Source organism: Gallus gallus, chromosome 2 (genome assembly GCF_016699485.2).
Source record: "Gallus gallus isolate bGalGal1 chromosome 2, bGalGal1.mat.broiler.GRCg7b, whole genome shotgun sequence".
In the NCBI taxonomy this organism is placed as follows: domain Eukaryota; kingdom Metazoa; phylum Chordata; class Aves; order Galliformes; family Phasianidae; genus Gallus; species Gallus gallus.
This window is the reverse complement of record NC_052533.1, coordinates 126,797,005-126,824,586: the sequence shown is the minus strand read 5'-3', so window position 1 is coordinate 126,824,586 and position 27,582 is coordinate 126,797,005. Positions and strand designations below refer to the sequence as shown.

The window sequence follows — 27,582 nt, the reverse complement described above, 5'->3', positions numbered from 1 at the left end:
CTATGAATGAAGGGATGCAGCCTAGTGTCAGCTGTGAGGCTGCTCACGCTGAATGAGAAGGAAAATGATGTGCCTTCTTTGGAACTGTAGAAGGACTGGTTTCTTAGTTGGTGCCTCGCTTTAACTTCCTGGCATCACAGAAAGCAACCCAGAAAGCATTCACTTGTCCAGAGCAATGCATATCAACTTCTGATGTTTACTCACAAAGGATTAAAAGTATTTTTAAAAGCAAAAGAGTAATCTTAATATTCACAAATTAAAATTGTAATAAAAGCCTCTAAATGTTTTCACCTCTAAGCTCCCAGTAAGCATTGTAGAATTACTGACAAGGAAAAGAAAAAGAAAAAAAAAAGGGCAGTGTTGCACTTTTATGACAGGCAACAGAACACTATAACAAAAAAAAAAGTATCAATCTGAGTCCTTGTTGTTGTCCTACTCTTTCATGACCTGAGACAATAACTCTGTGTTCATAGAATCTGCAGTCAAGAAGACAAAGAAGACAGGTTATTACATTCACTTGAAAGACTCCCACACACACACAAAAAAAAAGGTGTCTGTAGAGGAAACAGTAACCAATATGTTGACAGCATTCACCTCTTTAGGTTGACACTGGCTAATGGTCTTTTATTTTCAAGTGACTTCATTGCAGCAAAAAAGAAACACTTCTACTTTTCCCTGATGGCACATGAGTGGAAGAGACAGAGCGCGTTGTTTATGAATAAAAAGGACAAATTTAGAAGCCTCATCTGAACAAGAGGAGCAGAAACATGTTATGTAGGCTCTCATATACCCTTTACACCTTCAGGGGAAGGAGGTGGGCAGTGCTGACCTTGCTGTCTGTGCTGAGTCAAGAACATCATTAGTCCAGGCTGCAGAAACCTGTAACAATGGTTTGATGCTTTCCCGAATTGCTTACAATCCAGAAGGACAAGGCAAACATAAAAAAGTGATGGTCATGGTTTTCATCACCAGTATCTGCAGATGCAGGCTGTGACCTTGCCCACTGTGTCATCAGGATACTGCTGAGGCACTGGCACCAAGCACTTTGGCATGCAGCAATGCTCCTTCACAGCCTATGTTCTACTGTCAGCATGAGGCAGATGTTTACGGTCTTTTCTGTACAGCGAGAAAAGGAATTATAGACTCAAGTGACTCTTAATTGGAGGTGAGCATCTCAACCTACTTTCTCCTCACTCAGAAGAAGGGAGGGAGGTTTATCAGTAAACACAAAATCATTCTGGCTAGCTTTTTCCTCCTTGACTTCCCAGCTCATAGTGGAGATCTTCATTTTTTCTGAAGCTGCCTTCATAGATGCTTCTCCTTTTTACTTTTTGTGACCTTCAGCCTTGGTACGAAACAAGCCTTTATTGGAAGACAGAACATCAGTCACAGTTTCACCATTCTCATTCTTTATTCTTTTCCAGCATCCAAAAGGTGAATGAATCCAAAACGGAATTGAGATTTCTCTCCCAGTTGGATCTTACCACAGTAATAAATGAGTTGCCATCTGCATTTCTAATTAAAAATCCAATTGGTATAATGTAATGAGTTTTCTGGATGCAATTAGCAACTGCTGGGGGTCTCTTTATGGAACCAGCACTACAATTATGAGGCAAATAGAGTCTATCATATGCAGTGAAGAGCTTTTTTGAAGTTTTCCTGTCCTTAGCTGGATGGATTCGCAACAGGGAGTTAGACACTTTTAGATACTGTAGACTACTGAAATACTCAGTTCAAGTTATTGCTTGAGGTTTCTGCATAGTTCAGGGCAGAATTAAATGCTTAATAGGATCCATAGAGCTTTCAAGATCACACCTATCTTTTAGAGGTTACATTTACTGCAGAACTATATGTTTATATTTGAATCACAAGTGCTGCATTAAGAATAAATAGCAGAGACATTTACTTTTCCTTAACAGCAGGTCTGATAAAAATGAGAATTCTTGGAGAATTTTTCAGAAATCTTTTAAAACACAGTTCAACATTCAAAGTCACAATTTAGCCTTCAAGATGTTCATGGATCAGATTCTCTAGTTCAGAAGTCCTACTTCATAGCATTGACATGGAGTTCTATGATTCTTTACAAATTAGACTTTATAACGAGAAGAGAGGAAATGACAGAAGATACAATTAAAACCTCTTTCTCTTCCTCCTTTATCTGTGTGCATATACACACTGACTTGTTTGGAAGTGTTCTGCCAGAGCGTTACCACATTTTCAGACTCAAATGGTAATGTTTATTAAAAAAAGAAACTCAAAAGGCAATGCTACTCTTAGCCCAGCTAAACCACTAAAAACACTGCCCTATTCACCAACAGCAGCACAGTTATAGAAATCAAAGATCATCAGTGGCACCCAAAGTCCCACGCTGTCTGGAGTTCAGGTTTCTTAGAGGCAGCCCTGAGAAATGTTAGTTCTTCCAGCCAGTTCAGCAATGCCTGTCTAATCATGTGGAATCACTGCTTGCCCTCTTCCAGGACCACTACATGAGGGTCTTGTGGGAACAGAAGACCTTTGAGAGCCTCTGTGAGAGGGGCTTCCAGAAAGACCTATGGGCACCTCAGTGCTTCCTAATTTCTGCTCGAGTCTTAGAGGAAATAGATACTAAAGGACATGTGTTAAAAAGTATATAAAATCATTCATCCCTGGAGGCACTGAAAGCCAGGCTGGATGTGGCTCTGGGCATCCTGGTCTAGTGGTTGGTGCACATAGCAGGGGGGTTGGAACTGGATTATCATTGTGGTCCTTTTCAACCCAGGCCATTCTATGATTCTATGAAAATACCATTACTTCCTCACAAGAAAATAAAAATTACTCCTGCTCTGATGGTACAATGTAAGGATATGTGGCAGCAGATATAGCTGCTGTAAACCAGTTTCAGATTGCCCAAGAAAGGTAATGATCACAGCCCAGTAATAAGGAAGGAATTGTTTACACCTTTCTAAGTATCAGTGGTCACCAAACACTCTCAAGAAAGCAATCTCCAAGTAGAGAAGCTTTCCTTATGTCTACCAGCCCTTAAATGATGTTATGGAGGGTTGGACCCAGGCTCCTCCCCTTCTGGTCAGACAGGTGAATAGCTTCCACTTGTGCTCCCAGGGCTGGCTACACCCCTTCGTCAGGTGCTCAATCACTGGTTCAGGCCATGACCCAACAGTTCCCATACATATGGTCAAAGAAGAAACACTCTGTATGAAGCATTTTGCACGGGACATTTGATAAGGCATCTGCTGGCTCGCTAAACTTGAAAACAGAGAAACTTCAGTTAAAAAAACAAAAAAACAAAAAAACACCCCAAAACCAAAAACAAACAAACAAACAAAAAAACACATTAGAAATAATTCTATTTGATTTGTACTCGGCTTTTTACTTAGACTGAGTTAAAAGGCTCTACTGATTGACTTAAAGAAATGCATTATAAAATCAGACCATGTTATTGCCTCTACCACAGATCTCAGCAATAGTAAAGGGACCAGCCTGGAAACTGGGGCACTTTGAACATCCATATATATATATTGTGCCTGCACATTATAACTGGTGTTTAGATGCTATTGTCATGCTACTGTTTGTTCTAAAAGAAGCATGTTGACCAAAGAAGTTGTGGATGCCCCATCCATGGAAGTGTTCAAGGGTGAGATAGTTGGAACCAAAGCAAGCATATAGTGGTTTCATAAGACAAGACATAGCCTTTCTTTTGAGAATGGGGCTTGTGACCCACCTAGTCTGCATAACCATGACAGAAGCCCAGGCCTGGAGGAACATCCAGCCTAGGCAATGGACTACGTAATGTCTGTTAACAGGAGTCTCCTCATTTCAGCAGCTCAGCTCTTGAAAATGAGAAACATAATGGAGGCAGGCCATGTGAATCTTCTCTAGGTAGTGTTTTTTGATTTATTTTTGCTACTCTGTTCCTAAATATATTTACATTGATTTCGGTAGGATATGTGAAGTTTTCAGCCCATCCTCTGTCTCTTCTTATAACCAGCACAACCCTTGCAGTCACTGGCACATCTCTCATAAATCTCTCTTTATGCCACAAATTATACTACTGGCATACATCCCAGTCAGCACAACTTGCAGAAGTGTTTTGAGCCATGGACAGTATGCTGCAAGGAGGAGTTTTGAAAGTGGACACTGGTGGGCGTAAGGAGCCATCGCAGCTACTACAGGTGAAAGCAGCCATCAGCTGGGATCACAGGGCCCTCTTCTATGCTCTGCATGAAGTCACAGTTATGTTCATATGTACTTTTGACCCTCTGGCACTGGTTGTACAGCACTATGTAATAGCTCTACAAAACCAACTTACACATTGACAGGAAATGGCCAAGGTAGCAAGAATAGTTACAGCAAACAATGTGCCTGGAGAGACTCCTGAACTGGTTTCCCCTAAGTTTCAGCAGAAAAAAATAGGCAAGATAAAAATTGAGAGATCATTATCCACTGATTCTTCCCAGTCATAATAGGCTGCTTAGCTTTACCAGGTCAGAAGGGGCCTAGTATGACATATATATATATTAAAGAAAGAAACATAGATGTACATGTCAAAGACTGACAAGAAAAAAAAAAAAGGAAAAGAAAATACAATTCTTCTGACCTTAAGGTTATATACAACATCATAGGTAAGTGAGCAGAGTTCACGATTAATATTTATAAGATTGAACAGTCTTACTCTCAGTTACCATTATTGAAATTCAGATAACTTGGTGCTTTTCTGCCTAATCTTGCACTCTTGATTCTACTTTGATTCAATTCACCGGGGGGAAGCTCGAGCTCTTGGTCACTGAGATGAAGTCAGATACAATATATCGGTTCCTATTTCTTTCATTCTTTTTTTTTTTTCTTTCTTTCTTTCTTTTTTTTTTTTTTTTCTTTGCTATTATTCTTGAGTTAAGAACTCTGATAATGCAGAGCTGACATTCAGGGAAAATCTAGAAAATGAATTCCTTTTTATCTCCAGGCTAAGCTGCACCAATGAATAGAGTACTATAATAAAGCCTATTTGTATGCCTGTCATACAAAGACAAACCTTTTCCAAAGGAAATGGATTTGAGTATTTGCAAGAAATGATAAACAGTCAGACAAAAAGCTACTGAGTTTCACTTTGAGATGCATTGGAGAAGTAGGTTTTAGCTTCCCTTGTCAGGGGGGAGGAATTCATATGAAAGCCATGTCAGCTGTGAGCCTCAGAAATGAGATCTTATCCATGTCTTTGAGGGAAAAAGTAACTTGGAAATATCTTGAAGGGAGTGGTTCGGAGTTATGAGCAAAATGTTAGCCTACGTTTTTAGCAAGAAGAAATCAAAAGAGGCTTATCCACTTCTGATAAAATGAATTACCTGGATTTTATTTGTGCAAAATCCTTGTGCAAAGCTGCGTTGAAATCTTTCTCTTTCTGATTTATATAACTGAATTACGTCAAATAGGTGCTTATACAAGGCAGAGAGCTGATAGCAAGCCTAATTCCAAAGCACTTCTACTCCCCCAACTCTCCCACAAAGTCAGAGAATGTATTCGACTCACAAAGGAGCTTCCCAGCCAGACCTGGCAGTTCCAGCTCTGCCATCTTCCTCTTGGGATGAACCTCTTCCTTTGAGCATTCTCCAGCAACCACGTGACAGTGGTGTGCGGTAGGCCACGGATGCTGACACATGAAGATATTTTGGAGTGTTTTAATGAGTGAAGTTTGCCAAAGAACAGCCTTGTCCACCGGGAGTCACTGAGCGCATTGGCAACAATCAATCAAGAACTCTGTCAGGCTTGATACTGTGCCCGCTGCCCTGGGCAGCCCGTTCCGTGCCCACCGCCCTCTGGTGCACAACCTGTCCCTCACCCCCACCCGCCCCTCCCCTGACGCAGCTCCATGCCGTTCCCTCGGGCCCTGTCGCTGTCACACAGAGCAGAGCTCAGCGCTGCCCCTCCGCTCCCTGTGAGGAGCTGCAGCCGCCATCAGGCCTCCCCTCAGCTCCTCTGCTCTGGGCTGAGCTGGGTGAGTGCAGCAGCTGTGTATTTGCTCAGGGCTTTTGTGGTACTGCGAGATCCTTTAAAGATTCCAGCCAACCACTGTAATTCCAGCCAGAATTAATATATATTCCAAAACAATTTAATTATTGGCTAAATGTAGTGGAAGGATGCTGTCATGTTTAAGACTGAAAGGGAGTAGTTAAAGCATTTACCACCTCAAAAAATGTAATTGTGGGTTAATACATAATGATGATAATTATACTAAATGAGGAATGTTTGAATGCTTACCAAGCTTAATTAAACTTTGCAGCACTCCTAAGACAGAAAAATTGTTATGGTAATTTTAACAGGTAGATAAATTGCTCATCCTGGCACATGAAGGCTAGGTAATTTACTGAAGGTCACAGAGCCAGCCTACAGTATAGCCAAAGAGGAGCCTGTCACCTTGACTTCTAAGCTGACTTCAAGCTGCAGTCTTCCAATAATTCTCTCCTGGTGCTTTAGCTTTTTCTGAAACAGAAACAGGCTTTTGTACATAGAGCTGATCGCTGATAAATTCCTCTTTCCCCAAAGGATGTGTATCTCCGATCTTTCCACAGTAATTCTTGCCTGTGTGGCAATTTTCTGGAGAATGAAGGATGTGAGGGCAAGGAAGAGGACAACATGAAGAAAGAAATAGAGGCAAAACTAATACAGGAGAGTGGAATGAAGGGAATTAGAATCAGAAGAAAATGATGGCATACAAGAGAAAGACAAAAGAGTCAAAGGGAAGGGAAGGGTCAAAAGAAAAGTAAAAGATAAAGGAGATAATAAAGAAATGGGAAAGGAGTCCATTGGGAATTATCAGACAGTAAGTTGTGAGTAAAATAAAAATGCTGTAAGAACTGAGATGCAGAATGGTTAGTGGAAATGTATTAAAAGTCAAAATCTATTATCTTCACTATACTATTCTGTTTACATGCCAGGAGATTCCTTACATCCTCAATCTATTAAGTGGTACTGCATACAGTGATAGAAGAAAACTGCTGCCTCTGAGAAGAGATGAAAAACACAGCAAAGCTCCTGCAGAGTAACCCTGAAATGGTAACAGAAGCAGACTGTGAAGGGAGTCCCTACTGAGATCTTTTGATTAACCTTGCTATGATGTAAGTGGGGAGTCTAGATTAAACCAGACATTTCTTCCACTTATTTTTCTCTCCTTTTAGGTTAGAATAATGCAAATAACTGGTACAAATACATACACGTAGTTTCTTGCTTTCTTTCTTCTTCTTTCATTCTCTTTCATTCTTTTCCTGAAACTCTCAGCTTTACTTCCATACTTGGCAAAAAAACTTATTATTTTTTTCCATTGATAGCAAGAATAGTTCAAGATAGTATTAAAAAGGAGTAGATGGGACATTCAAAGATGAAAAATCACATCTTAGCTGGCAGATGTGGCCTTCCTAACTCAATTAGGAAATCAAAGCATTGAACACAGAGGAGGAGCAGGAGCAGAACAATAGCTCTTGACCCTAAAGTATTTCTCCTGGCATAAAGAACGTGTGGCCAAATATAGCTAAGGTCTGCTCTTCCTAGTGGTGCTGGTCACTCTCCATGCATTCTCATACCTAGCTTGCAAGAAGTATTGCTGTGATTTGAATGTCAACTTCTGCTCAAGTTAATGTTTTATTGTACAGGAAGAGTCTTAGACCAATTGCTGTCGTTCCTTCCATGCAGATTACTATCAGAGAATCTGAGAAGTACCTTTCTCTCTCTATAGCCAATTTAAAAAAGCTTTAGTTCTACCAGGATTTCTGACAGGAGTAGCTGACTACCAGCAAGACAGAAAATCATTTATTGTCTCTCATCAGTAGCATTTTCTGCTGCTTCAGTGAGACTTGCTGCTTGCTTCTGCTGTTTGCTCAGACTTCTCAGCATGGTCTCAATTCCTGTTGAGGTGATACACATGGACAAATACCGTGGTGATACAGTTAGGACAGTTCTGGTGAACATCGTTTCCAGCTAGACAAGCTATACTTAACTTGTCATACGCAGAATTTACTGAAGATCCTGTACCATATTCTACCATGCTGCTGATCAGTTTTCACAAAATCTATGGCCAGGCAGAATGGCTCATTTACAAAGATCAGATGACTGTTTTTTGTCTGTATGGCTACATGTATTTTCAAGTTTAATACTTGAGTTAGATGTGCCTAAAATGCAGTAGGTAGAGCACAGAATGAGAAGAAATGACAGAAATGCAGCCAGAGTGAACTGACTTATCTGAGTGAATAATTGCAGAGGGCGTTTTGTGTTCAACTCACTGAAGCACAACCAGCCCTCACAATTCAGTTCCTCCAATTCAGTTCCACAGTTCAGCTCAACCAGCTATTAATGGTTTGAGGTTAAGAGTAGATTTCTTTACTTAATCACCTGACTGCATATTCTGGCCACTAAATAATGTATAGATACAGTCGTGTGATATGGCATTTTACTTAAAAAGTCTTGAAAGTAATTAAATAATGCACTATTCACTGACCCATTTTTGATTGCTTCAAATTTCATTTGGGAATATAGAATCTCCAGGGTGGGAACTTTGTTTTGTGAATTGTTTGTTCTGGTGCAGTCAGGTAATCAAAAATGTCATTGCTGGTGGCTATTCACTGCATTTTCTAACTTTTGATTAAATATATATCATTATTTTTACTCCATATTAGTTATTATTTCCACGACTTTGAAATGAGAATTGCAAATGCTTTGCTAAAGGGATTGAAAGTGTGTAAGTTCTGGAAAGGAATTATTACAGAGTCCTATTTTGTAGCTTTCTCTTGCTATGGTTAGTGAATCTCAATAATTATCGTCTTTTCAACAGCAAGGTCAGTGATCAGTGCAGGAAATGAAGTAGATAATTTAGGCCCAACTCATGCTGGACTGTTTTTCTAGTGGACAGATGGGAAACAAAGTGCAGTGAATTACTCCAGCTACTGATCCACAGGATGAGAGACTCTATCCCTTCATTATCTCCCTTGAAGGTGCATACACATTAAATGTAGAAGGCAAGCTCCAGACTTGGTATCTTCATGGACTGGAGAGTAACAACTGAACAGTAGCAGTTTGGGCACATGTCGCAGACTTCAAATGCCAGCTGGTTTGAGCAACCTTTCTGCTCCCAGTGTTCGGATATCCTACTATGGTTCCTCTTCAGGCTTTAGCAGTTCTCTTCCACTCACAAAGCAGGTCTGGGGTAAATGTTACACCTGAGCCTGTGGGCAAACATCCTTCCCGTAAAATTAAATAAATTTAACAGTTGTGGAAATTCTGTACTCTTCAGGGCCAAATGCTCTCTGTTCTCATGGAGAATTCTGCAATCTGTTATATGCTACCTGAACAAAATCTGCTTTCTGCAGTGAGGCTCACATGCTGCTTTCCTGAATGTAATATAGAGCCTGTTAAAAATCTCTCATGACAGAATCTGTGAATCTGCTACATATTACCTTATCCCTATCATGATGTGCTAGTGTCACAAAGAGGCACAGCAAAATTTGTTAAGGAGAAGTGACATAGCATTAATAATTTTATTTGTGGTCATAGATAAGATTAAGTAAATTCTGGGGAAAGAAGAAGTATATATTGTCCTTTAGAGCTCTTAAAAGAATACTTTTATTCATATTCAGATATCCACATTCAATGGAAAGTTCTGCTTGGATAAAAAAATGCAACAAAGGATATGCCTTCCTCTTAAGGATTCCTGGCCTGTACTCCCATTTCCAAGAATCCTCTACTGTTCCCCAGGACTCCGGGTAGGTTGAGGGAATACCATCAAAGCCAGGTCAGTCACTAGCAGCCTGAGTTTGTTTTCCCAGAGCTTTTGGGCTGTTGATTACTTGGCACAAGGACGACTGGTCATCACACAAGTTCACTAATTTCTGTGGCTCCCCCCTCTCTTGGGGTAGATCCTTGTCCATGTGCAAGAGCTATGGTTTGCAGAGATTTGTCTTCCGTTTTTTACCTGAGGGCCTACAAAATCCAAGAAGGTAAACTCCCCTTAGTCAACAACACAAGCAGGCTGGTAACAACGGACAAGGAGAAGGCTGAGGAACTCAACAACTTTTTCTGCCTCAATCTTCTCTGGTGACATCTCTTCAGATAATGCTTGAGTGGATGGGTTGGAAGGTGGGGACTGGGGAAGCAGTGTCCCTCCTGACATAACCTCCTGCAACTTTAAGGATGACACCAAGCTGTGTGGTGTGGTTCACATGCCTGAGGGAAGGGATGCCATTCAGGAAGACCTAGACAGGCTTGAGCAGCAGGCCGACATGAACCTCATGAGGTTCAGTCAATCCAAGTGCAATGTTTGGCACATGGGTCTGGCAACCTCTGCTCTCTGTACAGGCTGGGAGGTGTAAGGGTGGAGTGAAGTCCTGTCAAAAAGGGGGTACTGGTGGATGGGAAGCTGGACATGAGCCAGCAATGTGCCCTCACAGACCAGAAAGCCAACCGTATCCTGGGTTGCAACAAAAGAAGCAGGGTGAAGGAGGTGATCCTGCCTCTCTACTCTGTGCTGGTGAGGCCTCAGCTGGAGCACTGCATCCAGATGTGGAGCCTTCAGTAGAGGAGAAATGTGGACCTGTTGGAGTGCATCCAAAGGAGAGCCACAAAAATGATCCAAGGGATGGAACGCCTCCATCCTGTGAGGACAGGCTGAGAGAGCTGGGGCTGTTCAGCCTGGGAAGAAAAAGCTCTGGGAGACCTGATAGCGGCTTTTCAGTCACTGAAGAAGGGCTGTAAGAAAGAAGGGGATAGACTCTTTCAGAGGGTCTGTTTGATAGGACAGGTCGGAATGGTTTCAAACTGAAAGAGGGGAGATTTAGACTGGATGTAAGAATTTTTTGACAATAAAGCACGCAAAGCACTGGAACATGTTACCCAGAGAGGAAGTGAAAGCCCTGTTCCTGGATGCATTCAATATCAGGCTGGAGGGGCTCTGAGCAACCTGATCTAGCTGTAGGTCTCCCTGATCATTTCAGGGGAGTTAGACTAGATAACCTCTAAGGGCCCCTTCCAACTCAAATATTTCTATGACTCTTTGAAAATAGTTCTCAATTTTTTGAATAAGCCAGCAGTGCTGAGGTGTCCTGCAGGTCCTGGTTTCCAGACAGCTGACAGAATTGAGATGACCCAGAAGCCATTGGCTGTTGGGTGTGCTCAGTTCCCTGGTGCAGGACACCCAGAGGAAGTGCAGTGATCTACTCTAAGGCTGCCGATAAGGAAAATCCACACAGTGCAGCAGCCTATACCTGCTGTTTTTCTGGCAGACTTCACTGAAAATTAGGTATCTCCATAAATAAAATAGGATTTTCCCGACCTTATCATATACACAGTTTTTTCCCATGTGAGTTTATTAAGCCTTACTATTACATTATCTTCAATTCCATGATCAGACACAGACTAAAACATTCTTAACAATTTTATGAAGCACAGAACAAACAAACACAACAGACTTTGATTCAAATGATTTCCTCTGAAAGCCATTTGAGTTTAAAAAAATAAAAAATAAAAGCCTGTAAAAATAAAAGCACGGGTCTGGTTTCAGCATATGTCTATAAATTCAGAATAAGTACACCAAAGTCAATGGAGTTATTTAGATTTTTTACCACTAACGATCAGTGTTACACAGTATTTCTACTCCCTCACCAGATTTCCCTCTAATCAAAAGAGACATTCTAAGGCAGCTACTTTAATGTTCTGTGGGCAAAAGTTTTTGTATAAATCTACATTCACTTGCATGTTTACAACATTTCTTCTTTTTACAAGCACTCTGGTAAACACAAGTGTTTGTGGAATGCAGCTGAGTGGCGTAATGAAAAGCAATAAAGCCAGTCTTCAGGTTTTATTCAAAGGAACAGTCTTCTTGTACTCTTGTTAAAATATTCTTGAACATTTGTTGCAGCACATAAGATTAATGGGAATAGCTACATTAGAAATAGTTAGAACTTGTACCTTTTTCAAGAATTAAAAAAAAAGTGTTTTTCTCTAGCAGTTACACATCACAGATGTCAACATTTCAGATGCTTATAGTCAAAATATCACCAGTAGTGCTGGGTAATTTTGGTGCAAGTCTGAAGCTGAAGATCAGTTTAAATCCAACAGCAATAGGTATACCTACTCTCATGCAAGCAAAACCATAAAGCACGTCCTACCCTATTTAACTGGTTTAAAGTCTGAAACTCCCCAGGCTGCACTATCAGGAGTGATGTCCATATGAAAACACAGCAGGTGCATCTCAGGAAAGCACACAGCTGTTAGGTACAGGTCCTGGCACTAGCTGTGGTCTGGGATGCTGAAGGTGCTGCATTGAACGAACAAAGTCAGCAAAGGCAACTGCTGCAGCACTCACAGCTTATTCTCTCCAGGGTAAACCGTGAATGGAAAAGATCTGGTTAGCCATCTCTATCTGAATCACCCCACACCTGTCCTCTCTCCACACACATTCATGTGCAACTCATATCCCAGCCTTTGGTCTGCGCCAAGCTGGCGTCATTCAGGCTTTGGGTGCAACTGCACCAAGCAAAGTATCTCCAAAGTCCAACATGCACATTTGGTGGTGAGCAGATATTTCTGGCCTCCCTCTGGGAGCTGCATCTCCTGCTTACCACAGCTTGCTCTGCCTTTCAGCTGGGATCACCGAGCTCCCTGGGACAGAGCTATTTTGTCAAAGAAATAATTTTAAATGAAAACCATGAAGTGCAATGTTTACTTCTAATAATGAGCGTTCACATCAGAAACCAGACTCTGTGGGACTTAACTTTCATCCATCCAGAAAATAGAAATAGCTTTTATATAAAATTAAAATACACAAAACCAACTTGACTCTTGAACTGAGCATTCACAATAAGCTGCTTGTCCAAAGTCTGATATATTTACTAAAAGCACACTGAAGGAAAACAGGAGCTACTCAGAAGCAATTTACAAACAGGAAAACAGGGGAAATTGGCTGGGTAATTTATTCTCCAGGAAGTTTTTGCATGGTTGTATAAGCAAGGCACCCAGCAGAAAGGCTCTGTCATGTTGTACCTGTTTATGACTTAAATATCAGTGTCCCCCAGTGCAGTCATCTTATTAGTGCCAGGTGCCCGCTAGTGCGACTCAGAAATTGCAGTTCTAAGGGCCAAAGGGGAATCCTGATTTTAGGAACTGTTTTCCCTCACAGAGAGTCTGAAAACCCATTAAAGCCCATGCTGTTACTGTTTTATTTCCTGGTGACTGCAGCTTCATACATGCACAAATTCGTACATAGAACTCAGCTGCTTATAGTAGCATGTGACACTGAGACCAGATGCAAAGCTTCCACCTTTCTGTAAGTGTCCAAAACTTATCCCTCCTATATTCCATTGTCTCCCTGTCATTCACTGTCAGCACCTGCTTTACCGAGTGCTGTTTTGTTCTCTGCTCTCTCCTCTTGATGAGCTCATCACTGCCATTCTTCTTAACACTGACCATTCAGTGGGAATTAGCGAGAAGGAAACTTCCCTTTGCCACCCAGCAGCAACCAGCACAGAACTGTACCTACAGCTCTTTACCTGAAGATGTGAGGTAGCAGAAAAACCAGAACTGAAAAGCTGTGGGGCAAAAATAAATCATCCCCCAGATTTCAGGTGAACTCATTCAATATCTTTATTACTGGCAGTAGAGACAGAGATTGATGGACTGCAGGTATGATCTGGGTGGGCACATTCCTGCTTAGAGCTAGGCCTCTGGGTCTTTCTCTCTAGGACAAATGTGGAAACAAAGATGTTGAGCTACAATAGCTGCTGGTGAGCAGAAACCCCAGACAGAACTGCCCCCTGACTTTCTGCTTTTAATAATGATGTATCCACCAATGACCAGTGACGCTACAGGGCTGCCTGAGCAACAGAGGCTTGCTGCAGTTCAAGGAGTGAGGTAGGGAGCAGAAATCTATGCACCCATTCCACATCTTCTCTTCCAGCTACTGAGCTGCACTCCTCTCTTGTTAGCCTTAAAACATGGCTTGGAAGAAATTGGTCAGCACTGCAGAAGAACATCTGTGTAGCCCACTGTTAATGATTAGCTTCGTTGTGCATGAATTAGTCGATTTCCTGCAATTACTCCAGCTCTTCCCCACCAGGTGACTGCAGTTCTGCTTCCCAAAGGCAGCCAGCGGGCAGAGTGCTGACCCTGAATGCCTGTGAGCTCCAAGGTGCCCATCTCATTTTCTGCACCAGTCGCTAGGATAAGGCATTCAAATTCCAGCAGACAAGGTGGTTTATGGTTCGCTGTCTGCACCAGATGCTTAGCAGAAGGGACAAGGCGAAGGGAGAGTATGGGAGAGAGGAATGCCTTCACCCTGTGAAACTGACAGTCACCCGTGAAGGATTCGGTGTGACTGTGGTCAGGAAACTGACCCTGTCAAAAATAACAACTTGATGTTTTATATTTATTCCCCTCCCATACTTTCCAGCTTTGGAGTACTCCACTGAACCAGGAGGAGCACTTTGCTAAATGCCAATTCACCCCTGCAGCTGGAAAATCAAGCAGAGCCTTGTCTTGCTCTTCAGCAGGACAAGCAGCACATCTGGAGCCAGAGCTCTCCTGGTGATGCTGTTGGTGCAGAAGGCAGTGCACCCTGCCTCTTCCAACTTGGCTCCTGTCTGTGCTTTTTATTTCCCTTAGAGGGCAGGCAGGAAAACATGGCAGTATCAAGGTGCCATTTTCATATTTTGCACTCAGACTCAGCTGACGTTGCTAAATCATGTACATAAGCACTCCGAAATAAAGGCTCAGTTGCAGCGAGGTCCATGGGTGCCAGCTCTGGCTCTCAAAGGGCCTGGAAAGAGGATGCCAGGCTAAGGAAAGATGCCTGCAGGAATACCAGGAATCTGCTGAAGGGAGGCTACCAGGGAGTGACATGTTGATGGAAGGAAACTGTGAAGATGAATAACTACGTGGGAGGAGAAATGACAGAAAGTTGCGCTCCTCTCTGGGGTGGAGATATGGGCCTTGGGCTCTGGATGGCTTCCAAGAGGCAGGGGTCATTCATGTGTTTGTTTCTTCAAGGAAGGAATTTTCTACAGCATTTTTTTCCTACAGCATATTAAATTCTATTTGAAATTACGCACAAAATACAGAGTTCTGGAAGCTCTTGATTACCCACCTCATCCAAGTCAGCAGATCCTTGTGAATACAGCCTCCTGTCTCCAGCCCCCACCACTTATGGAGTAAGGTGAAGGCATCCAATGCTCCACATGCCAAAGAATACAGTCACTGTAGACACAGTGGGCAAGAGAGACAGGAAAGAAAGCGATGCTGCTTTTTATGGAATTAGCCCTCCTGAACAGCCATGGCAGATGTCTGCCCAAGCAGGATGCTCCAAAGAACGTAAATTTACACTGAAGTTTCTTGTGTTGCCATGGGCTGCTCAATTCTTATTGCTGTCGGTGTTATCACTTATGTGTCCTTTTCTGCATTATCTGTACTGAAGTGAGCTTTCTGTCCTGGAGGAACCCACAGGGGCTGTGAAACGCAGGGAAGAGAAACTGAAACATATCCATTTGAAATAGATCCTGCCCCATCCAACCTCTGTAGGTTGCCTCCAGAAAGCCCGCAGTATGAACCTGCCTGCCTTGACATCTAAGGAAACTAAAAAAGGCTGATCCAGATGTACTCATCTTCCATGACTTACTGGCCTTCACTGGATGATATGTGTGAATGCATGGATGCCCTCACAAACTAAAGAACCCAAAAGCTGCCTTGTCCAAACCTTAGTAGCCTTTCAGTTTCTAAAGGGACACTACAAGAAAGAAGGAGACAGACTCCTTAGCAAAATCTGTGGTGATAGGACAAAAGGAAATGATTTCAGACTAAAATAGGGTAGATTTATACTGAATATAAGAAAAAGGTATTTACAATAGAAGTGGTTAAATACTGGAACAGGTTACCCAGAGGTGTGGCCCAGAGGATGCCCCATCCTCGGAGACACTCAAGGTCAGGCTGGACAGGGCTCTGAGCAACCTGATCTAGCTGTAGGTGTCCCTGTTTGTTGCAGGGGAGTTGGACTAGGTGGCCTTTAATGGTGCTTTACAACTCAAACAATTCTATGAATAGACAAAAGGCACATCAAAGCATGAATCTGTGAAGAAAATGCAGTTCATGTCTACATGGGAGTATAGTTGTATATTAAGCCCAAAATAATACGCTCTGTCTCCCAGCTCTGGCACAATGCTGGGATTCCACAGAATCATAGAATCATCCAGTCTGGAAAAGGCCTTGATGATGGTCGAGTACAATCATCAGCCTGACCCACTGAGTCCCATCCCTGAATGATGTCCCTTAGTACTGCATCCACACATCTCTTAATCACCTCCAGAGATGGGGACTCCATCACTTCTCTGGGAAGCATGTTTCAATGCTTGACCACCTTCCCCACGAAAAATTCTTCCTAATGTCCCATCTAAACTTCCTCTGGTGCAACTTGAGACCATTAAAGTGAATTCAAGAGTTTCATTTGATGCCTTCACCGATTTTGGTGCTGGGGACTACTTAATGCATCCAGTACAGACATGGAGCTCAGAGATGTGCAGGAGCTGCTGCTGCTCTGCTCTTGCCAGAGGCAGCCTCAGGAACCAGGCTCCCTGCTCAGATCCACCAACAATATGGTTCAAGTGTGATGGGACGAGTTTGGGCTGCTTACTTCATAGGGCTTTTTCTAGCAGCAAGTTAAGGGTGCTCTCTAGCAATAAGCAAAATAGTAGTGAAATCCAGTAGTGAAAACACATGAGGATTGGAGAAGTGATTAAAGCTCATAAGTAAAAATTGATGGTGTAACATGGGACTGCTCAAAAATTTTCTTGTTGAAGGTTCTCATTTGTTGTGGTTCTACGAGCAAGTCGCCTCTGCTAGAACTAGGAAATATCCTTCCACCTCCTAAAAGAAAACTACAGAAGAAAGGGCTGAAAACACCATGGTAATAGTGAAAAGTTCAGCACAATCAGTCAGGAAAACTTACCAAGTTAGCAAACAACTGGACTTTCAGTTGCTGACCTTTGAGGCCCAACACTCATGCTTGTCCTGCCGGTACATCCTCCCTTGGCCACTTTGGCACACACATGGGGCAGAGGATGAGGGAACATTTTCCTTGCCTCATTCTGACTTTGCCTGGCTCTCATCCCAAAATGTGCCAACATCCATCTGGCCAGCAACTCCCTAGAGCACAAAGAGAAAAGTGTGCTGCTCCCCAGCTTCCTGCCCACTCTCCATCAGCAAATGATCACCGGATTTATGGGGTGATAATAAATTTAAAAAAAATGTTGCTGAAAATAACTGTGAAGATCAACATGCCTTTTAGCCTTCAGTATTTCATACAGATATGTAAGAAATCACTCTGTCTTTTATGCATGTATAACTGTACTATTACATCTGCATTTTGGTATGTGTGCAGAGAAAAAGAATTTCAAATATTCAACTAAGAATGTATGAAATCTCTCCAAAGCATCTTCATGCAGAAATTTTACGTGCTTACATTAGTAGGAGAGAGGCTCAGTAAGATATGATTCATCTGAATTAATTTGAAAATTAAAAATACTGTGCACATTGAGAGAAAAGCCAACCATTTATAGAATTAAAACGTAACAGAAGTGCAAACTGAATGCTGGAAGACATTCACTGCATTTGAGAAAATGAAATCCTATTACCAGAAATATTGTCTTCACCAGAGATAATAGTTGTGAAATTACTGAGTTCTTGTGATTACAATTATTTTAAAAAGATATACACATATCGAATATAAATCCAAAGTTAATTTGGTTATTTGAATTCATGATAAGGAAAATATACCAGATCATTACATGTATCAGTGTAGTTAGTCTTAAAAATATATTTCAACTACAGAACAATAGATGTATTGATGCTACGCCGTCCTCAACACTTAACAATCAAACTTGAAGTGACCCCAGTGTGAAAACCTATGCTTTCTTCTTCATCTTATTGGCTCTGTAATATAGATTAAGGTGGTTTTGATTTGGGGGGAAATAACTTCAGAGTCCTTCCCAGGCTTCCACTCATATAATACTTTAATTGCTTGGGAGTTTTGTTTCAACTCTCATTTGCTAAGTAGGGCAGAACACTGAGCATTTGCACACTGGGAGAAGAGGCCAGTTGTAAGCAGGTAAGGTGGGCAGTCGAGGTTCTCAGAGCTTTGTGTCTGGTGTGGAACTGAGCCTCAATGGCCATTCACTGAAAGAAAATTGGTGACAAAAGACTCTTAAGTTAATTTTTCATAAATGAAACATTTGCTTTTGTTTTCTCCTGCACCTAAAATTATAAGTTTCCAAAGCATGGTAATATTGCTGTTTCTTTTCCTTCTTTTTACCTGGGCACCTTTGAGAAAGCATTATCCTCCATTGATCCACTCCTGCTGCTGTTAACAAGCATCAGAAATGATTAAGCTATCTTACCCAGCAGAAGATCATTAAATATTCCTTGAAAAACATGTTTAATTGAAAGGAACATCTTCATTCCCTCCCCGCCCTTAAGTCAAAGCCTCGTTTTCTCCGCTTCATGCTGTATCATTCTTGCACCTCTGTAGGTATATTCTGAGGGCTGTTTGATCTTTGGAAGCTTAAGTCTTCCAAGCAGCATCATAAGGAAAAAAATTCCCGGAAGCAAAAGAGATATATATATATATATGTTTTTCATTCTGGCATGTCTGGAAAACCAAGAGCATGCCACCAGTGGATTAGGTGACTCAGGCTACTTACAGGGATGTTCTGCCCTGAGGGTTACAGAAGAATTCCTGAAAAGAATCTGCAATACGTCTGGTTCTTGCTTGACAGCAACATGGTTGAGAGTCTGGAAGAGTCTCTCATCTTCATTCCTTGACAGTAAATTCTCCCTCCCCTTTTCTGCACACGCTCTGCTATTCTGTTTTTCTAATAGTGGTCAGAAATGAAGTGAGCCTTATAAAATACATATTGCAGTTGCCACTCAAAACAGACATCAGGAAAATGAAGAAAACAACATTACAATAATTGTTTTCATCTATTCAAGAGACAAGCTCTATGTACCTTGATGGCAGTCACCAACTTGGGATGGTCATAGGGAGAGGGGTGGGCTTAGAAGTCACTCTCTTTCCCTTGTTGTTTATTAGAACAGAGAAAGCAGCAGACATGAATGACACAGAGTGATGAGCACAAAGCCAGCCTTATGATTGAAGAGCCTGAAGCAAAAATAAAATCTTATCTCCAGCTGCAGGAAGAAGAAATCCTTCTGCAGCAATAAATCCAGAGGAGCAGGACCAGGCTCCTCGCTACATCCTCTGATTCAGGCATAGGTTGGGAGTACATGGGAGTACATGTTGCAGAAGCAGGAGACCAGAATATGAATCAGCTGGGACTTCTTATCTAATGCAAGCACAGCGTCTTCTGACACAGTTACCCTCTTGCAGAAGTGATTCCATTTCTGGCCCGAGTGATCTCGGAAGCCCCACCTGAGCCCATTGCTCCTTTTCTCATAGCATTACCCTTACTATTCGCTATTTCTGCTCCCCTACAGACCCTGCAATAACAGTTGACTGTCCTAAGTTTCCCCCAAAACAGTGATGTTTTGTGTTGTTGTTTCTAAAATAATAGTTTCCAGGGGCCAGTCCCCACCGCACAGCCAGCGTTTGAAAGCAGCATTGTGTTGGGAGGCAACCTCATTCCCCCGTGGCTCTCCTCCCAAGCACTGCTCTGTTCCTGAAGATGCGTTCTCCTTCCCCCCGACTTTGACATGCCAAGTATATCCTGACTACAGATGTTGCAGATGATATAATGACATCCGATTGTAATTCAGATGATGCTTTTACTGCCAAGGAAAATCTTAGTAGTGACTCAGAACCTAGCAATATTCTCCAGTGAGAAAACAATATTTACAATAGGATTACAGCCACGGCAGCTAGATGGTGCACTCAAGCATCTGTTTACCAGAAGTTCAAAGAAGCTGAACCGGCTGCTGCAAGAAGTAACAAACAGACCACCTTATTAGGACATACCTCCACGCATATTACCACCAGATATTGTCTCAGCTTAAATATATAAATAAAATAAAAATATATAAATAAAGCCTACAGACATAAATACAGAAATGGTTGCTTATATAACTTGGAAGCTGTGGGACAAACATCAACGGTAGAAAGAAACACAGAGGGGAAATCCATTGTTGGGCTGCTGTCCTTGACGTAATGGGGGTTGTGCTGTGCTTTGTGTTGAGCAACCGTGCCTGAAGCTGAGAGAGATGATTTACCATCAGCTTAAGTCTGCCTTCCTGACACAGACTGATTTGTATCGCAACCCTCGTGTATTTTAAACAGAGCAATTCCTGTCTGTTTAATACGGAAGCTACTATTTGCTGTGGAGTTTCCAAAATTTATACGCCTGCAGGATATTTAAAAATATTTCCAAATCAGCCTATCAAGGCAGGTTTCTCTGCTGTCAAGAGCATTTATGTAATAAAAACAAAGATCCCCACAAATGCCTCACTTGTAACTTTGCCTGTATACAGAGCGTGAAGTTTGTATAAAACAGGTGTCAGTTATGTGTGTGCTTCCCTGCACTGCTAAACATTTTCTCCACTCTCTAAATTGCTAGCTATATATACTAACATGGCATGTTTGCAGAAAAATAGACTGAAATTGACATAATTCAGATTTAATTTACCAAAAAATAGGGTTGCAAAATGACAGGGTACTATATTTGTCTAATACTATACACTTTAGGGCTACTAAACATCTTGTAACCACCTTCTGCAGAGGGATAGGTTGGCCCCTGCCAGGAGGCAGAGATTATTATGGAAGGATGGAGATTATGGTGATTTTATTTTGTTTTTCCTGGGTCACGTGAAAGGCAGAATCTGTGAGGAAGAAAATATTTAGAGCTGTGTGTATCTGTGGTTTGATGGATGGTGCATTGGGTAGCTGAGGAGGATGGAGGAAATGCTGAGCTCTATGCTTGATGTTGGCCATGGCACTGCCAGTGTTACAGCAGCCATCTCTACACAAACCAGGAAGCAAAGCACACACATTTTAATCACAAAATCACAGAATCTCAAGATGGTTGAGGTCTGTATGGACCTGTGGGTCCATCTCACCCAACCTCTGCTCCAGCAGAGACGCCCAGAGACCCCACAGATGCTCCTCAGTAAGAGGCTGGGGGTATGTGCCACACAGCAGTACTATGAAGAAACACCTGGCAGGTCGTTTACCAGTGAGATGGACAGTCCCAGTGCTTGGTTGTTCAGTCTTTTGTTCCCACATCACTGCCCAAAACAGAGATAATATTCTGGGATAGCCCCTCCCTCCCTCGATGGTGAAGGCAAAGTTAGGTCTCAGTTGCAGGAAGGAGGAGCTGGATGCCTTCAGTCCGCACTGCTATACCCAAGCCCCAGGTCTCCCACGCCAGGCCCTTTGGGGTCATCCAAGGCCATTTCTAGGTCTCCCTGTTATGCTTCCTGTCATGCCATTACCCTCATAAGACTTCCTAATGCAGTATCAGAAGTTAGCGATTCCTTCCTTGTTGACTTTTTCAGCCTTTGTCTTCTGCAGACGCATTCCCCTGCAGATGTTCTCTCACTGCCAAACTAGATAATCCCTTCTTCGCCATGTAAGTTTATAAAGCCTGTGGCCCTGCTCTGGAGATGCCTTCTCCAAAGGCAACTTGGGCTAGATTCAAGTGCTCCTTATCCAACCATAGTGGCATCAAGGGTCTTGAGGTGAATGAGAACCAGACTTGTCTTTTCCTACTAACTGCAACCAGGTTGTCTTCATGAATAGAATCATAGAATCACAAAATCATAGAATCACAGAATCGTTTGAGTTGGAAAAGACCATTAAAGATCATCTAGTCTAACTCCCTTGCAATGAACAGGGACACCTACAGCTACATCAGGTTGCTCAGAGCCCCATCCAGCCTGGTCTTGAATGTCCTCAGAGTTGGGGCATCAAAAGAGGAACAAAAATGGGAACAATATGATTCAGTAGCTCAATAACTGTCCCAGGTGGACCAAATCACAAGGCAAGGCAAGGCAAGGAGGAAGAAATGTTTATGGGTATGGGCATTTTTAGAAAAAATATGATCACATGGAATTTTCTTCCTAACTGGAGGAAGTCAGAAAAAAACACATTGTCGGAAGAAAGTGTAGTAGCTCCCATCAGGAAGCTCTATTTTGGGATAACATAAACGGTCTGCTAGTTGGATTAATATTTAACATGGCTGAAGAATGATATAGCAGTATTACATGTTCCTCCCTAACGTGGAAGCAAGCCAAATTCCGTTCCAAATTAATACCTATAGAAATATAAGTACCTCACAGGAGGAGGGTATTGTAATAACTCAAAGTAAATGTAAATGTTTAAATATTTTACTTATCTTCAAGAAGATAGAATTAAGGAATGCATGAGACTGAAGGAAAATGCAAATATCTTAATCTTGGTATTCTGTGGAATCACTTTTATTTATTAAAAATTCATCTGCTAATTCAGAATTGTAAGAAACAGGAGTTGTTCTCCAGATATAGAATTTACTTGTGAAAGTAGTGCAGTGATTCATGTGGAACTACACAAACACACATACACGTCTTAGAACTTCACTGGATAGAATCAAGCTCTTTTCCAGCAGTGTTTTGAAACTTTCTAGGAAGAATGGAGTATTTTTCAACTTTTTTTTAAACATGTATTTTTTTTTCTAGATATCCCAAGTCCACTCTTATTACCTGTGACAGTGAAATACCAGCCCTTTGGAGCCTGCTTCAAAGGGGTCCTACATCTTCCTCCCCTATTAGACTTGAATGTTTTCTGTGGCTAAGATTCACGACTGTACAGATGGTCTATTCATCATGTTGGGCTCGATTACCTCTGAAAATATATGGGGGAAAGCATGTTTCCATTGAAGTCAGTGTTAAAATTCCTATTACTGCAACGGGGATAAGATTTCACTCATAGGGTTTAAATGACACACTGACCTTTGGGAGGTCTTCTGGGTGGGAGTAAAATTCACACAGTAAGTGTATTGCTATGATTGATAGCAATTTTTCTAGAATACACTATCTCTGCAGTACATATTAGTACAAAAAGTAGTCATGCCACCTGCCAAAGCAATTTTTCAAAGCCGAATTTGTTCAATATTTTTTATAGTTAATGGCATTATGGATACTCTTAATTTAATTATTCACCAGTGTATTCTCTCTTTTAATGGATGTCATTGGCCATTAATCTTCTTGCTTCTTTTTCAATTAGCTGAGATAGATTTTTGCCTTTCCTGGTTAACCCTTAGCATGCAGAGAGCAGAGAGGGTGCAGTCCCGATCTGACACATGACATGAGAAAAGGACGTCCACGTTGCACTCTGTCAGCAGCACTAATGTTCATACAGACAATTTACAATGACTTATTGCTCTCGAAATTTTCTTGTCAGCTTCTTAATTTCCATTCTCTAAAAAAATAGGCTTAGAATCAGATCTAAAATTCTAATATTCTATCTTTACTTTTCCACTCAAATAAAAAATAAATGAATTGCTATTTCTCTTATTTGTTCAATATACTACTTGTGGAGCTTCGGAACTGTACAGAAGATTCCAGTCCTTTCTTAATACATATCAAGGATTTCAAAGCAAATCCCTCTCAAAGTAAAAATATGGAAAGATCAGTCTATATGTTTCACTGAAGAAAATGACACTTCCAAGCACTCCTGGCGTTACTCCTGAGTAAAGATCTGAGGGCCGGGAGCCTGTGTGGTGAGTAAGTGCACAAAGAATGTCCTGATTTTCAAAGTGCACTTATAAAACAAAACTATTAATAACAGGTCTCAAAAGAATACAGCAATTTACTGCTTATATAATGAGAATATGTGTGGCAAAAAGGTGTGGAAAGCTCTGGATGGCAAAATTGTTTGCAGATGGCAAAGCCATAAGTGAATACAAACACCATGGCAATGAGACCTGTATCAGGAAAATTCATTTCAAAGGCAAAGTGCAAGAAGAAGTATGAAAGACCATTTGAAAATACTACCAAAATTTTTATCTGATATCTTTTTCCAGGGCTGGAGAAATGTCCCTGGACACCGCCTCCCAGATGTTTCTTCAGACTCACAGCCAAGAAAACACTTGTGAGAGCCACAGGAGATATCACATTAATCTACTTTTAATCAGACTCCTTTGTTGCTGAGTCTGTGCTTTTGGTGCGTAGCGTCCACCCCAGGTGTGCATCTCTGGGGAGCACTGCACATCCCACGCTGAGGGCTCAGCTGACACGTGCAGATGTGGAAGCAGATACTTCTCTGAGACAGCCCTGGGGTGAATGTGCAGCACTGCTATAAGGAGGGGTTGGCAGGTGGTACCCACTGCGATCAGCCTGGTCCTCTTCACAAAGACACCTCTTTCCCATCAGTGATGTCCTGCTGTCCCAGTGCCCTGTCCTGAGGTCTGGATGTGGCAATGGTCAGTACCTTCTGACGCACCTGATCATGTCTAAAACCTGAAAAAATGGATATTCCTTTCCTTCACAGAAAACCTCTCCCTGTTTCAACTTCCCTTGTGAGAGCTCCTTCCCAAATAGCCAGCATAGCTCTCCCTGCAATAACTACACAGCACAGCTCAAGAAGAGATTAACACAAATCTGCTGAAAGTGAATTCAGCCTCTCCTTTCAATGGGATCGTTGTAACACTGTTTGTTGCGTTACCTGAGCCAGACCTCAAGTTTCACATAACAGAGAAAAAAACCACTGTAATTCTTGGAGGACAGATGCCAGGGATCCATCTGCCCTTTGCCTGTCCTTGTGCTGCCCTCCATCCTAGAAGAGATGACACAAGACCCATGTGTTGAAAGCAAAGCCACAGCAGAGTGACTTTCAGGTGCTGTATGAAGTTTGAGAGCTGTGAACTGTGCCCTTCCTAATTCCCACACTAGCAAGAAGCAGCATGACCTGAATGTCCCCACGCCTCAGAGATCATCAGCCTGGCATGACCTCTGGGAGCATGCAAAACTGAATGGAATTTAGAGAAACCCAGAGTTTTCTCTAGGATGTACCTCAGCATTAACTCAAGGAGTATGGAGATATTAAGATGATTTAAGGGAAAGATGTTTTCTCTGTCCCATCAGTTATTCTGGACTCGCAGTTGAGACTCCTGCTGCAGAATTCCAAATCAGGGCAGTCGGTCCCAATGCAGTGATTTATAACACAAAGGCAACATACGTGCTATTAATAAAAACACCCTATTTACATTTCATTGAGCTGCTGCAGGACAATACCTTCACCAAATACAGCAGGCATCCTACATTTCTGATACCTCCTCTCCAACTAATAGGAAAATGTGAGATATGGGACAACACTATTCTGAAGAGGACTAAATCCTGGAGAAAATATTTGTGTTGCAACTATAAATGCAGAGAGAAAAGAAACACTCAGCTTTCTTCCAAACTTTAATCCAGCTCTCCTCTTGGGAGTCCTCTCTACTTATTCCTACTGGAAGCGATGTGAGGGCTGCATAGTGTAGGGAGGTCAATAAAGAACTCATTCCTCATGAAGCTTCTGGTACCACCTAGAAAGAGAACTTTATCACTGCTTTAGGAAGTCTGACTAAATGTCCTTCATAACTACAGCATGAGAAGAAGCATCACAAGAGCCTGTGAAATACAACAAATATGGCAGGCTAAATTAATAATCTTGATGCTAGAATATGAAATGACTTGTTTAATAAAATGTTCAATGTCTGCTCCTTTATTTTCTTGTCTTAAAAATATTTACCATTTATTTTCCAAGGTCACTGACATTTAGCAGACCAAATTTTTCCTCTGTTGGCAAGCAGTTTCAGTTAAAAAAATGAATGAATTTATGAAGTCATATAATACATCAGAAGAAAATAGTGTTGGTTTGGTTCAACGATCACCCAGTTAAAAAGTCTGACTGCCCTCCCAGCAAAAACTGGCCAGATCTTAACAAAACTTCACCAGAATTTTTGTTTATTTCATGCATTTGTTCTGGTGAGGCTAAGTAAACTTGATAGCCCCACCGATGAGCAAAGCCTGGAAGAACTGAATGTTTAGTTAAATAAACATTCAAGTGTTCAGACATTTGTCCATTACTAACCTTCCAGGAAACAAAGAAAACAAACAGAAGTATCTAAAGGGAAATGCCATCTGTCCTTCCTATGCTAGTCATGGACTTCACCAGTAATGCCATGCCAGAACACACATCCCTCCGTCCTTGGCTGTTTTACCTCTACTGAGGTGTAGGCTCTGGGGGCTGGGGGAGTCTCCTTTGCACACTGATGGACTTAGACACGATTGCCTGCAGCTCTGAAACTGTACAGGGTTGAGTGATCCGTGCCACCTTACCATGCCTTGCTTTGCCTTGCCTTGCCTTGCCTTGCCTTATCTAGCCTTACCTCGCCTTGCCTTGCCTTATCTTGCCTTACCTCGCCCTGCCTTGCCTTCATGCAGAGAGTCAGCTATAAGAACTGATTCCCCTCTGAAAATATGTGAGAATAAGAAGATGTGCTTTGAGCTAGATGAGCTCCAACTGTGCAAACCCTAGCATGGGTAGTGAAGGAGATGAAATCAGTTGTCTTGCTGGTCCTCACTCTATCTGGTCCTCACCAGACAGCATCACTCACTTCTTTGGATGGCAGCTCATATTTAAAATAGTTGAGGAACTGCAGCTGCATTTCAATCAGACTCCGTATGCAGTGTCGTGGTTGTATCTACATATGAAATTGTGCTCATAAACCCTTCTGTACTGAATACTCAACTAAAAATGAGCTGATCATTTGCAACTTCTTTTCCACGATGGATGTTTTTATGGATGCTGGATCATTCTTTTTCAAACTTGGCTTCTTTGGACACATGAAATGCTTTTTGATCAGATTATATTTATAGTGAAGGCTAATTTAGTGTTTGTCACAAGGCCTTGCAAGATTTCCCATGAGGTCTCATGATGGTGTATCAGCATGTAATTAAATAAGAGGTCCATGAAGTCCCTGATGCAAATACTGGGTAGGCAGTGATACTACATCAAGGAAATGTTTTACCCTACTGCAGTCAGCTCTTTAGCTTGCCTGATGTCTCATTATTTCAAACTTCTTCCAGCTTCCTTTTTTCTTCTCTTTCCCCACCAGTTTACTCATTCATTTGTACTTCAGTTTCACCTTTCATTTTTCTTTTTCCCATTTTCAATCATCCATGGGAAAGGGTGTCAGTTGTCACAGATTCCTGTGATATGCAGATTGCTTTCACTTTGTTTTATTCATGCACTGGTTATCTGCTTATTTATAATTTCATTTCCAGACAGACTGATGCCTACTGTTCTCTGAGCAGTGCCAAGAGGCTTGCAATAGCATAATGCAAAGTTTCATGATAATGCCTTAGAGCTTTAGGCAGGATTCACTGCTTTTCATGTGTTTCCATGGCCTAACCCATGCATGCCTTCTATTCACAAAGAGATGTTTATTTTTTCAACCACCTTCCTTTAAACTTCCCTATTAGGGCTGCTCACCCCATTTAGCTACGCCCTGGCCTTGCTGAGCTCATCACACATGTTCAGCTGCACATCACCTCTGGCATCTTCTCCAGCGATGTTGTGAACCCACTGGCACCTTGAAATGG

At 41.8% G+C, this 27,582-nt stretch overlaps 1 long non-coding RNA gene across 1 annotated transcript; it reads left to right on the top strand.

The window, feature by feature from the left end:
• The first annotated feature begins 4,327 nt into the window (after positions 1–4,327).
• On the top strand, positions 4,328–25,702 carry LOC121109655. Its single transcript, XR_005857584.1, has 4 exons — positions 4,328–4,619; positions 6,927–7,106; positions 9,615–9,740; positions 24,021–25,702. It is a non-coding gene; the product is annotated as an uncharacterized LOC121109655 (long non-coding RNA).
• Positions 25,703–27,582: the final 1,880 nt, after the last annotated feature.